The sequence below is a fragment of the Lycorma delicatula genome, chromosome 4, assembly GCF_047948215.1.
Source record: "Lycorma delicatula isolate Av1 chromosome 4, ASM4794821v1, whole genome shotgun sequence".
NCBI classification, from domain to species: Eukaryota; Metazoa; Arthropoda; class Insecta; order Hemiptera; family Fulgoridae; genus Lycorma; species Lycorma delicatula.
The window spans coordinates 50,915,143-50,938,983 of NC_134458.1; the positions used below are offsets into that span (position 1 = coordinate 50,915,143).

The 23,841-nt window shown below is 30.0% G+C and overlaps 1 protein-coding gene across 2 annotated transcripts in view; it reads right to left on the reverse strand.

The window, feature by feature from the left end:
- Positions 1–23,841, reverse strand: part of LOC142323387 (uncharacterized) — a 208,246-nt gene that overhangs the window by 59,433 nt on the left and 124,972 nt on the right. The gene's annotated exons all lie outside the window — the stretch shown is intronic.

A 23,841-nucleotide genomic window follows, 5' to 3' on the forward strand; every position in this document is an offset into this window, starting at 1 on the left:
ATAATAAAATTAATAATTATCAATTCTGATATTTGTGTTTTTATTTTATGTCTCGTCCAGTATAACAATTTACTTTGTTAAGTCTACAAAGTTCATAATATAATGCTACTATTACTGTAGATTGTACAGTATGAATGAAACTAATGAAAATATAACACGATAATTATTTTGTTGTTTGGTGGAGAACGCGTCTTCCCAAATCAGTTGATTTAGAATTCAAGAGTTCCAGCGGTCAAGTCCTAGTAAAGCCAGTTATTTTTATATGTATTTGTACTAGATCGTGGATATTGATGTTCTTTAGCGGTTGGGTTTCAATTAACCAAAAATAAAATATGAGTTTTCAAAAGGAAAACAAAAATATAGATTTTTCATAAGTTTCACTTAAATTTGTCTAAATAATTCTCAATTGAATTCTATTTATTGTAATTGAAATACTACTAGTTGGAATATACTTACATGGGATATTTTTGATTTAAAAAAAGAAACTATTTTTGAGAATTGTTACTGCTTTCAGAAGCGATTGACACTTTATGTCTGGTTGTAAAAAATGAGAAAATCTAAAAATCTGATTTTTTCTTTTAGATTAAAGTAGTACCCGAGTTAATTTTAAAAGCCAATAAAAAACAGTTATTTGCTGAAGATAAAAATTGAAAATTTTAGCTGGTTTGATAGAGCTGAGTTTTAAAAGATATATTTCCACCATAGATAATTTGAGAATAAACAACGTAAAAATCTAAAAAACTAGTTTCTGCAAAAAAAATAATTATAAGATGATAATAATCATACCAAAAAATTAGAGATCAGGAATTAACATTTATATTTCTAAGATTACTAAAGGAATATTCAATAGAAGCTCTGGTTAAAATATTGAAAGAATTTGTCAATAACACTAAAGCATTATAAAATAAACATACTCAAAAGTTAAAATTTAAGGTTGAATTTCGAAACCTATTCAAATAAAAATGACAGTAAGACAAGATGATGGTCTCTCACATCGTTCAATTTCGCTCTGGAAAAAACGATTGAAGAATAGAATATGAAAATACAAATACTTGTAAAAAAAAAATACAAAAGTCAACATCTAAATGTTTACATTTTACCATTAGCTGATGACATGGTAACTTTGGAAAAAACTTTAGATGGGAGAATGAAATTTCAATAATCAGAAAAAAAAGCAAACAAAATCAAGCTATAAATTTAATATAATGGATTCGAATAATAAAAGTAGATGCAAATCATGAAAATTTCAGAAGAATCAATCAAAAAGTTGAAACGCTTACGTAAAATCATTACTTTAAATGTATTAGAAAAAAAAAGAAATAATCTCCAGAACACAAAAAATGAAAAGTGGCTTTCATCTTAAAGAAACATAAAATAAAAAATTCCTATTAAAAAACAAAAACACTATAAAACCATGGTTTTCCAGACATTTTGTATAGTACAGAAGGCATACAGAACTTCTAGGAAAATCTAGTAATTGTCGAAAAAATTATTTTAAGAAAACTCTACTGCGAAAACTCAATGGATGAAACTAAATTAATAAAACAAATATGTAACTTTTTTTTGAAAAAAGAAAATCAAATAAGCAAGTTCTCGATGAGGATCGATTGAAATTCTCAATTGAAGAACTCGAATTATTAAATATTTCCAAAGAAATAATTTTTGATGAATTCTTTCAGAAAACTAGCGGATTGAATCTACATTTCCAAAGAAACAGAAAATGAAACACGATGACTGGACCAAAGAAAGGAGAGAAAAGTGTAGGGAAAACTGAAACAATGTAATTTAACCAAACTTAACCTACACTCGCTAACCTTGACTAGCGAGCGAAGCGAGCGTAGATTAAGTTTGTTAATTATATTTATAATTTAATTTATTTTCTTATTTCAATATATTGAAATAAATTATATCCCATAAAAAAGTATCTTTTACGTATTTATCTTGTAAGTACGCGTATTTATTCGTTAATTATTATTTTTGTTAAAATGTACTTTACACAAACGGGTGTTCCGCACAGCGCTAGTAGTTTAACCTTGATCAAGGACTGGTCTGGCGGCGATTGGAGAGGGTGACTCACATAGCAAAGTAAATTGTAGACAGCGCGTCGGCAAGCAGTTCCGTCGATGTACGATGATTTATAAAGTTATCCGACATGAATTAAACGAACATTTATAATCTGTTTTTTAAAATTTATTTTACTCGCAATGACAACATCAAGAATATCCGCATTATTTTTTTCTTTTCCTCCGGGCACACCGTTATGTATCGCTTCACAGAATGAGATGAAATAGCAATTTTATAGCGTGTGAAAATATCACGCCTGACCGGGATTCGAACTCGCGACCTCTGGATGAAAGGCCGAGACGCTATCACTCGCACCACGCGAGTTAACCGCTCACTATCACGCGCATTTTTTTTAAATTGCTTTTTTCACGTTATGAATTCTGATAATATAATGTCAATCGTAACCCGAAATCGAACCCATAACGTTTTATCCGACAGTACTATCTTCTCGCAATTATTATTTTCACACTGTTTCCTATAACAAAATTAATATTAACCCGTAATTTAACAATCTGTTTTATTTTATACGTATATTACAATAATTGAAGCTAAATGTATAAAAAATGACATCAGAGGTTACATACTAATGAAACGTGTAAATAGATTAATTTTTTTTTACCTTCGGGTCCACAGTTAAGTTATCGCTTCAAAGGATGAGATGAACAATTTGTAGCACGTGTGAAAATGCCATGCCTGACCGGGTTCGAACCTGGGACCTCCGGATGAAAGGTCGAGACGCTACCACTCGCGCCACGGAGGCTGACAAATAGATTAGGTTGCATATTATTAACCTAAAATACAGAAACATCTTGTATTACAGATCAAAATTACAAAATAACTTTACAAATAAATTCAAAAAATAGTAATTTAAATTTTTACTGAGGGCGGTAACATATATAATGAAGGTTAAGAGGACACGATGTAACGATATTTTTTTAATATAAAAATCTACGATAATCGATTAAAAAAAAATCGTCGATTTCGGAACAGTTTCAATGAAAGACGTTTCTAAAATAATGTCATATTGGAAACCACATACTGTATTCATTCCATGAAAGTGGATTAATTTTTACCCCCCTATAAATCTCTGATTCCGTAATTTTTTGGTTGTGTGTATCAACCGCACGATAAAATCAATTTTTCAGCAGTTTTTTTAACACTGTCACGAGTAGTTACACACAAGTGAAGAAAAAAGTAATATAACCTCACTACATTAAAACTAAAAAGATTATTTGTAATCTAATTAATTTTTGATATACTTAAGCTTAACTATAACTGATTAATTTAAAATAACACAATAAGAATTTAATACCTTTATGAACACAGTTTTTCATATAAGTAAATTTACCTATCTTGTGTAGGTTAGGTAGACAAAACGGTTTAAGTAAATTAGAAATCGCGAAACATATGATTTGATTATCACGAAGCATATGAGATTATCGGACTAAACCGATTACGGGATTTCTTCTAAAGATGTATATTTTGAAAATATTTTTATTTAATGTTGTTTGTTATTTATATTTGTAACTTTATTTATTAAATTTTCTATTGTAAAAAAAATCATGTTACAAATAATTATACACGTTAAGTAAAACCGATAAAAAAAACAACGGTCTCTCATTTTGCCAACTTAAATTTAAATAAAGAGATCGGTATTTAAAATAGTACCTAATTGTATAAATAAGTAAAACTATCAACTAATTGTAATTAAGACATTAATTAATATATATTATTTAGTTTTATTTACAAATATTATTTATTTAAAAGTTATAAACGTATTTTTTTTTAAATAATCTAATAAACAAAAGTAGATGACCGCGGATGATTGTTACCCGACTCAAATCTTTGTAGAACCCACAAACCTGTTAAAACATGTGCATTTTACGTAGATAACTGAACCGAACACGTCGATCATATTAGCTTAAAAAGTTATTTTCCTGGATTTAAGGTAAAATTAGGGTAAACTTATTGAAAAGCAGCATATTTATGCGAGGAATAATAGTTGTTAAGTATTTAAATTCATTATATAAATTAATATTCAATTTTGACTGGTTACTGATTTATTATAAAGCCACGTGCTTTAGACTTTGTAATGTTAAAAAATTGATTTTTATAAAATAGATAAATCATTTAAATTGTATTTAATATAATATTTATTGCTATGACATTTATATGTTAATATGATTTTTTCTTTTTTTAAATTAGATATATTTTTTTTAATAAAAAATTGTTTCAAGGCTGTAGTCTTTTGTCCATGCTTTCATGGCAACATTTTGGTTTTTTATAAATTGCAAATTTTAATAATTTTTTATTTGTTCAATTACTGCTGTTTGCTCTACATACCGTGATTTATATTTTTAAAAATAAAATGAATTCCTACAATTTAAAAAAAAGATGATGCAATCAGTTGAAATTTGCTACAGCCTAAATTAGGTGAAGATTATGCAATGCAGTTTATTGAAAAATAGTTCTACAATCTATTAATTTATTGGTAAAATGTTTATCAATTTATTAATTAAATTATTTATAATAAAAAATGTGTACGCCAAAGATTGTTACATATACTACAAAAAAGGTATATGCAGAAAGATTAATTATCGTTTAAATAATTAATAGAAAAGTGCATGCATTAGGGTTTGTGGCATATACTGAAAACAAAGGTATATGCAGAAAGATTAATTATTATTAAATAATTAATAGAAAAGTGCATATTAGGGATTATGGCATATACTGAAAAAAAAGGTATATGCAGAAAGATTAATTATTGTTTAAATAATTAATAGAAAAGTGCATGCAGCATTAGGGATTATGACATATACTGAAAAAAAGGTGTATGCAGAAAAATTAATTATTGTTTAAATAATTAATAGAAAAGTGCATGCATTAGGGATTATGACATATACTGAAAAAAGGGTGTATGCAGAAAGATTAATTATTGTTTAAATAATTAATAGAAAAGTGCATGCATTAGGGATTATGACATATACTGAAAAAAGGGTGTATGCAGAAAGATTAATTATTGTTTAAATAATTAATAGAAAAGTGCATGCATTAGGCATTATGACATATACTGAAAAAAAGGTGTATGCAAAAAAATTAATTATTGTTGAAATAATTAATAAAAAAAAATGCACCAAGGATTATTGCATATACTGACTATTTCAGTTGAGGTAATGCACCAGTTTACATAGACAGCTTTCATATCAAGGCTGTTGTGAATAAACTGCTGCTTTAAATTTTAATTTGCATCTATAGCTTAAGAAATTTTTAGGGTAATGGCTAGTTCATTTCCTCAAGAAACAAAAAAAAGAAAAAAATGTAATTATTCAATGAATTTAATCAAAAATGCATCGGTTTAAAATTAAAACCAGTTATTACTTTTTCAAGTAACTATTTAATTAAAATTTTTAAATTAGATAATGTTTATTAGAATGATGGAACGAGACCAGTAGAATACTATGCTATAAGTTGGCAGTAATATTATGCTTTCATTAGTTCTAAGATCACTTGTAGATCCTAGATAACAAAATGAATTCAGTTGTTATTAGCAGTAATATTACATTTATTTACCATCGGTAGTGTTTTACACGTATTCTTTTGTACATGTTTACAGATTATTTTTCATCTAATATTATTTTAGTAATATGGAATTCAAATAGGACATAAATAAGTTGTAAGGCTTTTTACATACACAAAAGTGACCTTACTATTTAATCTATACTTCTATAATTTTTTCATGATTTTTAAAAGTAATTTTCAGTTAATTAAAATCTGATTGTGATATCTAGCAATCTTAACAAAAAAAAATCATACTTACACATACACAACATCTCCAAACATTTCAAACAATAAACTTCTGTAATTAGAATGAATTCTCCCACAGTTTTGACAAACTTTTCATTTATGAGACCTTCGCTATTTCGCAGTCTGAAATGCACTGATTTTCACAGTACAATGCACTACATAAGTTCAATAACTCAACCAGTCTTCATCAAATTTTCACACGCACAACTTCAGTTACACTACTACAGCATATCTAAGTTTCAATGAAAATGATGTACGCTAATGTATATAAGGAACTTAAATTTTAAGTGAATGATATTTTAGTACTTCTCGTACCTCAAAACGTAAAGAAAATTCAATTTCAACCCCTCAAACCCACCGTTTGACTGAAAATAATATACTTTTTTTTTTCAAAAAACTGTTAAAAAATTTTTCACAGCTTTATTGTTACATATGTTAATTATCAACAGATATATTCATTCATTTATCACAAGAGATCTCAATCATTATGAAATGAATTATTTCTCATTTTAAATAATTAATTAATTATTTATGTTTAATTTTCATGCGGTTCCATATTTCTAGAAAGTTGAAACAGAAACCGATTGCAAGTCACATGATACAAATCAACTTTAACCATCACCTCTCATAAAATCTTTAAACAATTTTTTTCAACACCGGTCACTGTAGAATCACAAAAATTAGTTAACCGGCTAGTTTTTTAGCCCTCCAATACTCCTTCATTCTTTCACTGTCCAACTTCCTTCTTTCTTTTGACCGCTTTCGATTACCGTATTCTTTCTTCTCCTTCTGGATCCCTTTCAATTCTAAGATTTTTTTTGTAAGCAACCTTCTGTATTTTAAATCCGTCACATTTATGTTTGCTATCCTTAGGTCCCCTTTAATTTGCTTGAACCACTTAATACTCGTTTTTTCACCATTACACTTGTCAAAAATTCTATTCGTAAGCCTGTTTAAATTCATTCTTGACAGATGTCTGTAAAATGCCAGTCTTAACTTAATGTGGTGCTTATGCATTTCCCAGTAAAGTTTCTCGTTTTTCCTTAATTTCCAACCGTCGTTAGTTTTTGTGGGCCCTAGGATTTTCCTTGTATCAGTCTTTCAGCAGGTTCCAATTTACCTATTCCCCTTTGTTCAGAGCTATGCGTTTGGCTCCATATAAAATTCCTGTTTGGATTACCGTTGTATAGTAACTGATCTTGCCCGTCCTTGTGATATGTTTCATATTGTATATGTTCTTCGGTAGGCCATATGATGTTAGAATTTACTTATACTGACAATGTTTGTTCCCTTGTCCATTTCTTTTGGTCTGTTAACTTCACCCGAGTACCTAAATTTCTTCGTATTTTTAATTTGTTTATTTGTATATAGTCGATTATATACTCTGAGAATGTTGATTCAAACCAAAATTACAAATAGAAGGCAATTAATATTTAATTGTGGAAAAATAAAATAAAAATATTAACCAATATGTAAAAATTACTTAAAATTTGTAAAATTTTAACTTGCAGGAAGGGTTTATAAGTACATATAAATTGTACAATAAAACATGAAACGATTACTAAAAGAATCAGGACATTCGTGAAAAACAAAAAGAACTTTTACTTTACTTGGCCATGCAATAATAATAATAACAAACAAAGGGATAAGTTAAAATTATAGTTTATATAAAAACATACACATAACAGTAATAATAATTATAATTTTAACCCCTCAATCAGATTAAATTTTTAATTTCTTTGGAGAAAAGTTCCCGATTGATATTTTCTCTGTTGATGTTTAAAAAAGTTTTACTTTATTTAATTTTGGTGACATTAATATATACATAAAAAAATCTGTGTCTTAACTATCTCCTGTCTTAACTAGTAATCATATACACTAACTTCTAACTATTAACCATTAACAATTAATTTGGGTAGTTTATAAAAATCTGTGTCTTAACTACTAATCATATACTAACTTACTGACTGTTAACCATTAGCAATTAATTTGGGTAGTTTATAAGCAAACTAACTGGTGGTGGATTTTTATGTATATTATATATGTTGCTATAATATATACTATACATATACTATAAACTTATGTTGCCATAATATATTTAAATTTAGGTCATTAAGTTTAAGCTTAACTGTTGGTTAATTTATTTGTCGATCGACAAAGTATTCAAAGAATTAACTAAAATCTGATTGTTTGAGGTTAAGATAATTAGTTATTAATTATATGAGAAACAGTTTGAGGGGCGTTTTCTTTTTTCCCTTATTTGGATCATATTTTTTCTTTTTTTAAGTTGCTCACAGTAGAATCCTTTAATAAAGATAAAATGCAAGAACATCATCTTGTTCTTAACAGACTGACATCTTTATATAAACCGTTAACTTGGATTATTTCTCAGAGATATTTAAATTTATTAACTTTGTTTATTTTTCCACATTTTGAATTGAATTTTTGTTATTGGTTATCAGTAATGCTTTATTGAAGGAAATGTTGAACCCTACTTTATCTGCGATTTCTTTTATACCGTTTACTTGTTCTCCTACTGTGTGAGATTTTTTGAGAAAATTGCAGTGTCATTAGGAAAGTTTTGGCAATTAATTCAAATAACTTTCAACTTCCAACCGGTTTTATTTCACGGTGTGGACCAATTTTTTTCATCTGTTTCTCCCGTTCTCTTAATTTTTCTAAGACACGGTTAAAAAGAATTAGCGATAAACTACCCCTTTGCTTTATTCCTATTTTTCATTTTACATTCTTCTGAGAATTTTCCCATGAACTTCTCTTATTATGATTCTATTAGTTATAATTGTACAAATTAAACGGTTGTATTTGTTTCAGAATAATTAATGATATTTGAATCTATTTTGACCCAGATCCTATTATTGAAGTTGTTACATCGTATAGGCCAGTAATTCTTTCAAATATAACGTTCACTAGTTTAACCTACCAGTATATTTCAGTATTTATGGTATTATCAACCCCCAATGCAAGAATATTCTTTTGTTCAATTCTATTCTGATGAGGTGAATAAATTATTTCTATTGATATTATTATAAAAACGTTTTTGCTACTGTTAATAAACTTTGTTTTTCGTCTTCATAATTAAATTGTGCTTTAATTTATGTTACTTTTCACTGTGAATCACCTATTGTTGTAGCTCAAAATTTTTACCTTTTATTCTTTTTTAACGGTCAATTTAATGTATTTATGTTCTGGAATCGATCGATTCCAAATCTTTAGGAACATATTTTTCAAAAATGTTTATCCTGTTTACATCACGTCGATTTGTTTATTATTCTGAGTGTAAATTCAGTAAAATTTTATAATTTTTTTAAATCTTTTTTTTTCATGTCACTTTATCATTATCATTTTACTGTTCCCTCTTATCACAGATTGTATGGGTTTTATGTTTTTTCTAGATATTTAAATAATAACATAGAGTTACAACCGTTCTAACCCGGTAAACTAACCGTTTGTGAAACATTACATTGCCCTGTATCTTTACTCGCCTAGTAATTTTCAGAAGAGAATATTCTTCCATTTTTAAAGTATTTGTGTTCTTATTCTAGATTATATAGATAAATTATATTCCGATAAAAATTCAGTTGTTCTTACAACATATTGTAGAGATTGTTATTTGAGGACAAGGTTGAAACGGTTTGGGTGGCAAAGCATGAAGCAGTATGTGAAAGCTTCTAGAATGACTGGAAATGTTGAAACCATAAAATCATAAATTTATTTTTGATTAAGAACTCTCTGTGTAATATACTATGAAAATATGGCACTCGTAAGAATATAACTTGTGACAATTATAATATCTACTACTCTTTATTGTAATGAATTTTATAAATACATCTGCTGCATTAAATTTAATTAACTTCATTATAACTCGGCATTTTTCAGTGTAAAAGCCACTTAAATGATAATATTGTTCTGGTCTTATGTTCAAGTTAGGGTGAATAGTAATAAGATTACAATTCAATGTTGAATTAACAGTAACCAGCATAAATGTTTGGTACTTGAGACTTGAGTACGTAACATCTATCAGGTACCATTATCTGTGCTCTGCTTTGCGGTGTACAGAGTACAATGTCAATGGATAACTGAAAGTTTCCTGCCTTTGCAGGGAATAGTACATATCAGCAAACACAAATTCGCTCTGATTACAGAATATAAATGTATATCTGTAGGAAATATTACACAATTATGGTCTTACAGATATTGCTATACATATTCTGCATATAATTAATTTCTTCAGCTGATATGTAAGAAGCATAAATATGTTGTAATATTTCAATAAGTGAGTGCGCGACGCGTACGCGTTCAACCGCGTCGGACACCGGCCGTTTTCTTCGATACGGGGTTACGCATATACCGTAAATGTGGATACGCGAATGGTATAAGATGGGTGTTACTAATGTTAACACCCATATATATTTTTGTGCTGTTTCTTTACAGGTCCGACTACAGCAGTTCCATCAGCAGCAGTCCGCCCTGTTATCCACCCAAAAGAAACATCTCATTTTTCAAAATTGTACTTTTTATATTAAAATAATTTTTCTTTAAATTTTATTTATTTTCTAGTTTTAATAGTATTTATAAATTTAGATTTTTAATGAAAATACATAACTGCTTTAATAAAGTTTTTTTTTTATATTTGTTTTAAGTTAAAAATATTTTTAAATGCACAATTTTAAATTGTTTTTTTATTTTATATTTTTTTAAAGAAATAACCTAATTTTATTATGTGAGGAATTTATTTCGATTAAGGGGATGTAATTTTTTATTTGTTTAAAGAATGATTTTTGAACATAGATTAATAATTAATTTTTATTTAACAACAATTACATTTTTTTAAATAATTAAACTTATTGTTATTATTATTCAATAAAGGGGGGATACTCCACCTTGGCCCTTTACCCCATCCAGCGAGCTACAGTCTACATTTTCTTCAGTTCATCGCTTCAGCATCAACAGCATCAGTCCTCCAGATTATCCACCTGAGGGGAATACTCTTTTTTTTCAAAATTATAATTTTTTTAATATTTAGACTGTTCATTTAATTTTTCTTTTCACTAGAAGTTAATTTACATTTAACATTTTTATTTTAATTTTAATAAAAACTCATTTTTAGTTATATTACTCTGATTTTATTAAGCGAATTAAAATTTAACAGTAAAATTAATTATAAAGTTTGCTCTTTTAAAGCTTTTTTTTTAATTTAGATTTTTCAGATTAGTTTATTTAATTGGTAGCTAGAAAATAATTTTAGAATTAGTGTAATTAATGAAAATCATTTAATTTCTTTTTAACTTTTACTATATACTTTTTCATTAAGGGGGGGTGTATAGTCCACCCTGGCCCTTATCCTCTCAGCGATCTTCAGTCATCATCTACATACTTCTGCAATATTATTTTGTTTTTATTATGTGTTTTGTTTGAATCAGGGCAAGCTCAAAATCGGTGAATTAAATCTGTAAATCAGATATTTATTTAAAGCGTATAATAAAATCTTTTATAATTTTTTCTTATTTTTAAATACGATTATTACGGGTATGAAATAATTTCAACTTGAATTATTTTAATATGTTTGGAATAAATCTATGTTTTTATACCTCTAATTATTTTCATGTTGTTTCATGAAAATGGATTATCGCCTATGATCGTAAAAAAAACAGCAAACCCTGATTTGAACTTTTAGTTTTAAGAAGGCATCATTATCCAGTTCGGCGGTACAGTGGCCTTCTTTGCAGTTCTTCAGCTTCGTATCCACCGGTGCCAAGTCTATACCGGCGGATACCTACAAGTCTGTACCTTGATATCCGGATGATTCATAAAAGCGCTGGTCGATCGTGTTTGAGGAATCAGAAGAAAGAAGACGAATCAACCTGGTTGTTATCGTGGGCTGCAATTGAAGGCCTCTACCACCACAGGGCAATAAAATTAAGGTAAGTTACACTACTATTATAATTTGGGGGGAAGGGACAGGCTGAGAAATATTATAGTATGTCAATTAACCGTAATTTTTATTTTTTGTAAGAGAAGTTTTATCATTTTTAAAATAATTATATTTTATATCTTTGTATCTTATTCATCAAATTATTATAACAAATGTATAAATAAATTAAGTAAAAGAATCAAAATATTTCAATTTCTACAGAGATTTAATTCAATAAAACTGACTTACCCTTTAAATATTTTATACGTAATATGAACTTGATTAGTACTGAAAGTCATGATTATCATCATATCGATCAATATTTGCCACATCAGGTAAATTTTTATGATTTTTCTTTTTCTTATAAAATTGAACTATAATATTTAAATAAGTTTTATAAATTTTTGTAACATTATGTAAATATTTTTAATATGGAATTAAAAAAAACCTTATGTTATCTATTTAACAATCATTCTAAATATTTAAGCATTATAATGTACAGTTTAGATAACAGGTGTGGTGTTGTTACTGTTAGTATAATCGATAGATTTTTTCATTCTTATGTAATCCAACGTATACTAATGAATGTGATGTTGTGTACAAGTTTTTAAAGCGTTTAATTTACGTATTGAAAATAATTTTTTAAGCAAAACAAAAAGGTTAATATTAATATATTATAATATAAATCAGTGGCTGCTTGGTATAGGAACTGTGGAACCACAGCACCCCCTATTTTCACTTGATATTATTAATAACATTTAACATAATGTCCCTTTTTCTTTAATTCCTTCTTTATACTTGTACAATATATAATCCTAACCTTAATGTCAGTAGCGATCCCCCACCCACAGTTAATGAAAAAAAATACAAAAATCTTTGTACGGAACTGTGCGCTTCACAGTTCCAGCAGCATAGTTTTGGCTGTTGTGCGCATGCACAGATAGGAAGCTGCACACAAGGCTGTGAGGAAGAGAGAGCATTGTTGCGGCCACAGCATTGTTGACCCTGGCGTCTGGTGGAAGGTAGTTTTTTTTTTACTCCACGTGTGTATGGAACATTGCATGTTCCCTTTTCTTGTTTAGTCAGAGGAAGGAATATGAAAGCGGTTTAGCTGTTTTTTCTGTAGCGATCAGAAGATGGCGGAAAGCAAGGGCTCTTTGATCGCCAAATCTGTCCAAAAACACACTGGAAAGGTGAAAAAGAAGGTAGTTAGTAAAGCCTAATTATGTATTTGTTTCTGTGAACCTAGAAATTAAAATTAAGCACCGTTGGACCATAATCTTTTTAAGCGGATACTTTATTAAATTATTATCTAATGATGCTAAAAAATATTATCTGTTTTCACATTCTATTATTTATTCGGTTCAACAGAATACGGTTTTTAAGCGCACAAATCATATTCTTGAATGCGATAAAATGTAGAATTAGGTTATTATCCTGCTTTCAGCTATTCTATGATTCATTGTTTTTTTTTTATTTTACAGAAAACTTTAACCCTACCTTGAAAAGGCCCAGAAAAAAATTTTCTGGAGCAGCACCCCCACCTAATTTTAGTTACAAGCTGCCACTGATAATTGTAAATGTATTATTAAATTAATAATTTTCATCAATATAAATAAATAATTAAATATTTTTACTTTTTAATAAATTTTTTAACATTTATTAATTTGCTACATTTTTTTAATTATAAAAATACTCTACCGTTAATCGCTATTATTAAAAGTATTTATAAAAAAAAGTTCTCAGAATATAAAGAACCAAATTAATTAATTAATCTTTTAGTAATCAAAAATTTTCTTTTAATTTATTATTAATCAAAAAATGAATAAAAAGTTATTAATAAACATAATTAAATATTAAAACACAAAAATTCTATTCTGTTCGATTCAAAATAATAAAGATAAAATGACGTGATAAAGAATACTATTTTATTTCTTTTTATTAAAATTACTTTCTTGAACCGTTAAGTTACAGTTTAACTATTAATTCTATTATAACGATTAACAATGTTCCTTTTAATTAAGTATTTTGGATAAACGATCTTGTTTTCTTAGATCAATAAATAAATAGATACACAAGCTCTTTTCCACCCTTTTAAATAATAAAATTGAATTATAACATCGCTATAGAATAGCTATCGATTAGATAGTATGTATTTTCTTAATGCTACTGAATAAATAAATTTTTGTTACTAACGGTACATATATAATACTAACATCGTTTATTTTATCTTTTGTTGCAGGTACGACAACGATTACTTACATAGGTTAAGAGTGAACAGCGTTAATGTGGCTTAACTATTTAGTTTTATAATAACGATTAAAGGGAGGACTACTTACTTCGTAACTGGTGCTCCTTTTCCAATAGAATTAAGTTTCTTTTTCAGGTAATTATATATTCTTGTTTTGTTGTACAAACATGTGCATGTTAGACTAAATTTGCATGTTATAATTAAGGAAAAATCGCGTTTCCCCAGTAGGCCCCTCAGTAGGTTGTAATTGATTTTTAATAATGTTATATGTGTTGTGTTTTTTTACAGGTTTATTATATATTTTAAGTTAAAATTAATTATGTTAAGTCGCGTTCGCGTTCCATACCCCGTCCACAGTAGGCCCGATTATAAAGCAGGGTATTATTTTAATATTGTTTTTTTATTTATTTAAGATTAGATTAAGTACATGTTGTTAAGCCATGTTAACCTGAATGGAATTTTCTGAAGTACTTTTTATTTATTATGTATGTATATTTCAAGTACACAAAACTGTATTTTTATCAATCGCCTTGATATTTTTACTAATTTTGTTTCAGAATATTTAAGTGTTTCAGGTATAGATGATGTAATATTTTAACTATTCAATGATGAAAAAATATGGTGTGATGAAGAATACAAAAGGAAAAATGGATTCCAAAAGAATTAAAATATTAATAACTTGTTAATCTATTTTATTATTTTTATATTAATATTTCTCCAGAATGTTTCAAGTTTGTTTCAGCTACAGAAAATTGCGATATTTAAACTACTTAATGCTGGAACAACATACTAAAGTAACGCTTAGAAAATTGTACACGTGATGAATGTAGAACAAAAAATAAGATGAAAAGGCTAATTTCAAAAGTCAAAATGATGATCAGATTAAGATCACACAATCAACATCTAGATGACATGAGTGAGTATAATTTTAAATTTAATTAGATTATAGAAAAACAATCTAAAACCTCATGATCAGATTTCTTTTACAAAATAACTGAAGGGGTTTCTTTTTGTAAGACAATTTTAATTTTTGACATCATAAATGGTAAAACATTTCACAGACTGCTGCATTTGAGTTTAAACAGTTTTAGTAAAAATAAAACAAGTATAATTAATTAGTCTTATTTATTATAAATAACACAAACTTGTGAAGATTTTTACTATATGGAACATTTTATGTGTCTGAAGATGAATCAATGGCGCTAGTTTTAAATTGAATTTTTTCAATAATTATATTTAAAGATTTTGCACAATACTATATTTTAGATGTTGTTGTTGTTACCCTACTTTTAATAGTAAAAGAGTTGCTGTATTCACTATAGAACATTATATTAATTATGTAAGCATCTTAAATCTGCATTTCCCATAGTCTAGTACAAGTTTTATTTTGTCATACTAAAGATGGGCTCTCTCTTTTTTTTTGTTTAGCTTTCGGAATCACCGTAAGGTATTACTTCAGGGGATGAATGAGGATGATATGTATTAGTGTGAATGAAGTGTAGTCTTGTACAGCATCAGGTCGACCGTTCCTGAGAGGTGTGGTTAATTGAGACCCGACCGCTAAAGAACACCGGTAACCACAATCTAGTATTCAAATCTCCATAAAAGAGACTCCCTTTGCTAACATTTGAACCTTACAACTCCTAACTTCAAAATCAGCTGATTTGCGATGATGAGTTAACCACTAGACCACCTCGGTGGGCTATTAAAGATGGGCTGCTTTCCACCAACAGCACTGCTAACCTGTTAAGTTAACTGTTATTTAGCAAATTCGCTGGATCCCCTCTTATAAGTAATCTGTCTTGGTTTGCATTCTGTTACACGAGTTTTGTTTGCATGACATTAAAAATTGCTGATCTGAACAGAAGGCTGAGCAAATACTTTGGATGGTGTAACAAAATTATACCAGACAGTATAAGTGGTTGTTAATGAGGTGTAGCAAAATTTGATTGGCATATTTTAAAATGAACTTACGAAATAAAAAAAAAAACCACGGGCTTTGAATCTTGTGCAGAAAATTTAATACAAAGAGATTCATTCATCTATGCTGATTGTAATTCGAACGGTATAGTGTGAAAAACAAAATAATTTCAATTTTTTGTTTGCAAAATATCTGTAGTTAAAAAAAAGATGGTATTCAGTTCATTAATCTACCATTGACATTATTAAGACCTGTGCTTCATGGGCAGGATACTCCTATTTTAAGACTTCAATCTGTGTTACTAGACGATAAAATTTCATCCACCTAGCATATAGAAAAAGTTAATACAATTTCTTCACCGGTCTTTGAAGATTAGAATCTATAGCCGCCCAAAGATGAAGGATTTTGTTCACAATTTGGATCTTACTAAATAAATTAACATATACAGTTAAATAAACAATTTGTTTGGAGTTTTAATGGTAGTACTTTCACACTGAGGCACTACACAGTACTTGTAAAACTTTGAATTCATTTTAGAGTTTGTAATTTTAGAAACATCTTAAAGACTTCACTAAACATCTGATTGTTTTATAAAGTGTGGTGTCTTAGGAGAGACAATGACAGTTTGGAGAGTTTTGGTGGAAAATTTTAATTACTTTATAAAAATGCAAAATACGTAGTTTAAATGATCATTTATGTATTATAACATTTATATTTTAATAAAATAGACTGTGAGGCATAATATAAACCGGTTTCTCAAAAACAGTCAACTAGCCTATTAACATACCCTTATTTGTTAATAATAGACTTGTGAAGATTTTTATTATGTGGAACATTTTATGTGTCGCAAGGTGAATCAAGTGTACTAGTTTTAAATTTAATTTTTTTAATAGTTTTAATGATTTTGCACAAGGGATTTTTATGCAGAGAAAAAAGCATCACAACAGTTTTTCTCTCTGGCCATTTTAGGCGCAACAGATTGTGAGAAGAAGAAAATTTTAGTTCTCCTTTTTTCAAATCTGTTTTTAATATCTCTTTTCACTAAGTTACTCGGTTTATTTTAATAAGTGCACCGATTCAATATTCCTACAAATAAGTTTGGGGAAGAATACTAGTTGTACAAGTAGAAAGTTCTTCTCTTTTTTAGGAGATCTCTAGTTAAAAAAATAACCACCCGTTTACTAAGTTTGAAATTTCTCATAGGGTTTACTTGATTCTTTTTACAGACATAAATTGCGCTAAGAGACAAAACATTAAAATCAGAAACTCCAGCTATAGAACATCAGAACAGCATACAGGAAAAAGTAACAAGGTAAAGAATAAAAAATTATAAATTATGAGGAAATGTTTTGGTACACATAGAATGATGGATAGAATTTGTAATGAAAAACTAAAGCGGTTGTGACATCTTAAAAAAATGTAATGTGGGAAGTTAGCTAAATAATTCACGCAAAACAGAAAGAAGACAAGCAACAGACGTAGAGGGGTAATTGGAGAAAGGCAGCAATGCAAAAAATTATTTCAAATATGAACAGATTAAGTAAGTACTGTTTCAAATTTGTTACTTGAAAGAGAATTAAAGTTGAATAATCCAGTTTTGTTTGTGTTTTTTCCATCTAGTTTATTGGAAAAATAATACTGTTAAATTAAATTTTATTATACTATATCTCATGATGATCTAAATCCAGTTATATTTTAGCCATTTAATATTTGTTTTTTATTAGACTCAGGCTGTGTTTCCCTATAAATACCCACCATTAATTGAATCCTAACAAAAACAGGAAATTATAAACATTGAAAAAATTTTAATTTATTTAAAAAAAAACCCTATCTATTTAAGCCTAAGCCCCTAACCGTTCACTAGATTTGTAGCTTGATATCATCCAGTGGATGAATTCTGTCTTTATAGCTGCTGAAAAATACGGTTGAAAATAGATTAGAAATATCTGTAATAGTAAATGTTAAAATATTTAATATCGATATTTTAATATTTATTAAAACTAATCGTGCTGATCTTCAAACTTAGTTAAATAAACTTGTTTTATTTGAAACAATTTTGCAATTAAAATAACAAAACACCAGCTTTTACTATTTGCAATAATTTTTTAACTTTTTACATTTTCATTTTACTTTAAACTTCAGTTTTCATTGTAAACTTTTTTTATTTTCATTTAGATTAAAACAGAATCTGTATAAAGTGATAATTCTAGAAGAACTTTATGTATTACTGATTCTCTAAGCGATTATTTACTCTATTTTTGTTTTTTAACCTCCAGGACCACCATTAATTATTGTTTTAGAGGATGAGATGAATAACAAGTAGCGTGTGAAAATGTCATGCCTGACCGGGATTTGAACCAGAGACCTCCAAATGAAAGACCAAGACACTACCATTCGCGCCATGGAGGCCGACAAAGTGATTATTTACTTAAATGAAACTAACTTTACTAATAATAGCACGAGTATGATGGTTAGTACAATCTTTATAAAATGTTATGATTATTAAATGATATTTCTCTACAGACAAAAAACAATTAAATTAACTAAGTACAAGATAATCAAGTGATTTAAACAGATATAAATTCTTTCTCCAGGATATTAAAATTCGGTCAATTTTTTAAAAAAATCATAAGATGCAATGCAGATATTTGTTGAAAATCTTATTCAACAGTTTTTTTTCCGTAGGGGGAGAAAAAGCTCTTCCGATTGCTCCCAGTGGTGGCAGTTAAAGACAGTATGTTCAACAGAGTCAACTTATCCACAGTAGACACAAAGGCCTGATAGTTATTCAACAGCTTGTAAAGCTGCTGATAAAACAATAATTTTTCAATCTGTAAAACTGTTAAAAACAGTACGACACAGTAACAAGATACATTTTGCACGAAAACCCTCAGAGAATGATGAATTTTTATCACCAGACCGAGTAGTAAAAATACTACAGTAAAACTCAAAATGATTAGATAATTTATATTCATAGTAAACAATCTTTTAATTAATTTTTTTTAATCATTTTATAATTTAATAGATAATCATATTAACTCTCACATCAACATATCATGAGATAACTGAATTTTAATGAGCGGAATTTACTCATTAAATTTTAATGAGTAACAAATGTTTGAAGACTTGCCAATCCGGTGGAGTTGAGTGCAGATTCTTCTTCCCTTTTCATCCAGCTATCTGTTGGAAACAACCTTCTCTTGTTTGTAAGGTTCCTTTGCTCCTAAATACTCTTGAAATATCCTTTTACATATCCTAAACTTCCTTTTCTTTATCAGTTTACTGTGCCATCACCTCTGTGATATTCATTCAGGCTTGTATTTCCTCTTGCACAGATTCTTTCAGTTATGCTCCTTCTCAATCTTCATTACATGCATAAACCGACTGTCAGCCTTGTTCATTTTTTCATTCAGATTTTCCATTCCGGTGCTAGTCTTCATATCCTTGTGGTTGATTGAATCCTTAATCTACCATTATTTATCTTATTTTACTTCTTATTACATTTTCAATAACTGGAGTTTTCCTTCTTATTTACCCGCAATCACCCGTGTACTTTTACTGTAAGTCAGTATAAGCAGATAATATGACAAACACTACCTCCTTTCAGACATGACCACTATGTAGTAAACTCCTCCATCTTGGAAAATCTACCAGGTTGTTGGATTCCCCTGGCAACGACAAAAATTATTTTTGTATTTTGCTCTTTCGCAAAATACATGAAGTAAAAATAATGAAATGCATGATTAATAATAATAATAATTAATAATGAACTTTGAGTTCTACATAGATTGTTTATTACTGTAATTTATTTATAAAAAATTCAGAATACACTAAGAAATTTTTCTTTTTTTTTCAGAATTTTAATTAACTGGATTACAATATTTTATACAATCAATTCAATATTTCTCTATGAAGTTTATTTATACTAATCAAAGAATTCTTTTGTAATTTGATAAAATATGCTACTGTTGGTGAAGTGCAATATATATACTGCAGAACAATGATCCGCATGAGAAAAAAAAAATGGTGTACACAAAGAAAACTTAAGAAGCACCCAAACATTAATATTTTTTGTTATTGACATCACACTTTGTATAAATATTATAAATAAAAGTTAGAAATATAATGTATTATAATAAAGAATCTTTCAGTACGTAGAGACAAACATCTTTAGTTAAAAGTATATCTAAATAGATGTGTTCTAAGTTGAGGTAGGTGGAATATATTGGCCGGTTCATCAACATGACCATGATTGTTCGCATGTGATCAATGGATATTTTGCTGTAAAATGTTACAGGATAACGGCTTTAGGCCACGTATGAGCCTGTCTAGGTCTTCAATTTGTAGGCAGGCTGCAGAGGCACCTGCTAAGGAGGATGGTCCAATTGGAATTCAGGAGTCAGCGCCTAGGGAAGAAGATGGTAGATTTTATGGGGTATGGATCTGACACTGAGGTGTTGAAGGCAGTTAGGGTGGTTGATAAAGAAGTCAGGAAAGTGACCCTGCTTGTAAAAGAGAACACCAAAACTAAGAAGAAGATTCAAGACATTGTCCTGAAGCTCCAGAAGAGTGTCAGTATCGAGAGAGTCAACGATGAGGAAGTAGTTGTCCTGTGCAAGAGATTCTGGTAGGAGTGGTTTACTCGCATGAGTGAACCCGATACCACCAGTGCTCCGGGGAGTGATGCGGTCCATGTGTTGGATGTTAATGGAAATAATAGCGAGTACTCTAAGGTGGTGTTTGGTACCTGAAGGTACTTAGACAGTTAGAATATGAAGGTAAGCTGAAAGAAAATCTGGTTCTAGCAGAGAATACCAGTCCTGAGTTATTGCTTGGTGATGGGATGGAAATGAATGAGCGACGTAGTTTCATCATGGTAGTAGATTCCACTAAGAGTGAAGACTCCGAAAAGCTTCAGTGTTGTTGAGCATTGCTTAAGATTAACGAGGTGACAAAGCTTGACTTGGCAATAGTAATGCGACGGGTAAGTGACTTCGGAAGGTTATGGAGTGTGTCGCAAGGAGGGCCAATCGGAGGTACTCTTTCCGGCTGATGGCGGATAGTGCTGCTAAGCAAACAGCCATGGGTGGAGACAAGGGTAGTGTTCAATGAGTGGATATGGTGCCAACCCAAAGTAGGACTCTAGTGGTCAGAGCAGAGGGTCGTTCTTATGCAGTGGCCGTTGCGGGGCTTTGCTGGACAAACACAGAGTTAAAATCTGATAGATCTGCCGTAGGGTCTCCCGTAGATCATCGGAGGAGCGCTGCTTTCGTGTTGGTCGACAACCGTAAGCAGTGTTATAACTGTGCATGGGAGGGGCACCTGAGTAGGGATTGCAGTGAAGTTCAAGTAGCTTCACTGCAATCCCAAGTATCTCAAGTAGCTCTGGAAGGTACAGTGCCACTGTTTAACTGGGATGAAGTGGGAAGAGGGCTTTCCCCTATGCCAGTATTGTGGGGTCATTCACTACTCAGAACATGTTATGCTAGGGTGTCGCACACCCAGTAGTGGATGAGTTTGGGGAGTTAAGGGTCGGGAATGTAGTTCCTAAGATGCTTGCCTTGGAGGTATCGAGGCGGGGTAAAACTTCCATTGTTGAGGTTATTGTGTGTGGAAGAGAGGCACAGGACGGCGAGTAGGAGTACCTTGCATGGGTCGTAGTTGATGTAGTGCTCTTTTTTGGTTGGGGTTTGTGTTTTATTGTTGTGTATTTCATTATTATTCATAGTATTGTATATATGTAGTCGGCCGAGATTAGTTTCTGTATGTATTAAGTGTATTGATTTTTATGTATGTACATGATATTGCATCTTTGGTATTTATGCATGTATTTTGTGTATTTTATTAATCATGTTTGCATGTATTATGTAGGTGAGTACTCAGGTTGGGGCTTATGTGTTGTATTGTTAAGAATTTTATTGTTTTATTTTTGTATATTATGTGTTTGTCATAGTAGTTTTCAGTATATTATGTACAATTCTCTAAAAAGGTATTTTCGGTCTTTATATGTAAGAAATTACTTTCAGGAGTATGTTAAGTAGTCTACACACACACACACACATATACATAAATATATTGTGGTGCGTAAGATTGTTTCCGTGTATGAAATTGCACTGAGCAACTAATTGCAATTATGTGGCCGATAATGTCAGTATGACCGTTTTGCGTAGGTGGCGACCTCTCTCTGGGTGGGGACTGAGTAATGCTTCAAAAGTGGGTCTGGTCCTCGATCAGTACAATTTCAAAGAGAAAACAGAAAATAGATCTGTATTACTTTCAAAATCATAAAATCATTAGTTTGGAGCATCTGTGTAAACGGTTAAAACCGTGAATAATAAATACTCTTGTTTATATAACTATCATATAAGTCTTCTTGAAAAAAGCATTTTTGAATAAAAAATTTGGTGATAAGATTAATGTTTTAAAGGGTTGAAAAAACCTGAAATTTATTACCACCTTATTAAGTAATACAGTAAATAATCGTGCAAATTTTTACAAGGGAATTTAACAGTTCAAAAGTGGCCAAAATTTTAATAAAAATATTTACAGTTAAAATTGGCTGAAAGTTTCAAAATAAATTGATTTGATAATTAACATGAGGGAGATGGATGATCGATCAAAGTTTCAGTTATAATTGAGGAATCGTAGATCGATGAAATTATTCAAGGAGACAGAAAAATTATAGAAAAATGTTTTAATGGAATTAATAAAGATATACCGCATAAGAATGTTCCTCTGCTCTAACCACTAGAGTCCTATTTTGGGTTGGGAACATATCCATTTGTTGAACACTACCCTTGTCTCCACCTGTAGCTGTTTGCTTAGCAGCTCTATCTGCCACCAGCCAGAAAGAGTACCTCTGATCAGCTCTCCTTGCGACATACTTGGCAACCTTCTGAGAAGGCATTTATTTACCCACTGCATTATCAACCGCATTGATTGCCAAGTCACGGTTTGTCACTATGTTAATCTTAAGCGATGCTCGATAACACTCAAGCTTTGCAGTCTTTTCCCTTAGTGGAATCTACTACCACGACAACGCTACACCACTCATTCATCTCCATCCCTTCACCAAGCAATACCTAAGACCTGGTATTCTCTGCTAGAACCAGACTTGTTCTCAGCTTAGCTTCAGACTCTATCTAACCGTCTCATTACCGTGCAGGCATCAAACACCCCCTTGGAGTTGATGTTTAGAAAAAATGGATCGAAAGAATAATTTTCATTTGATCGTACAATAAAATGCAAAAATTCATTCAAATTTACATTGAACTACCACTGTGATTTGAGTTGATTTGATTTGAACATGAGTGAATTTGAATACAGCTTACCAATAGAATTAAATAAACCAGATTTCACCTATGGAGGGAAATAAAACATTATCCGATCGACAGAGGTTTATTTATGTATTAATTCTATAATAAAGAGAAGGAAAAATAGTCAAGATAGTATGAGCTAGATTAAAAACTTAAAGAACTACACCTTCAGAATTTTTAACTAAGTATAAATTGGTGATAGCAAGACATCCTGGTGCTTCGTTGCTGTTGGTAGGCTTAACGAAGATAATCTGCTGAAGACGACATTGACCGGCGAACTATCATGGTGAGAAATGGCTGCCTTGGTAAATGGCTTGGGGCCGACAATGACCTGATCTATAGTGTTGCTGACATTGGATGTAGACAGCGACCTCTTCCTCTTATTGTGGTGTAGGAAGAACCCCGGACCCCTACTAGACCGGTTGCCCCACAAGTGAATAGATGTAGAGAGGAAGAAGTTCCACTGTGAACAGAGGCTAAATTATCGTGGATAATGTGTTCTGCCAAAGCATGCATGGTGGGCACGATAGGGATAGCCTACGCATGGAGGTAG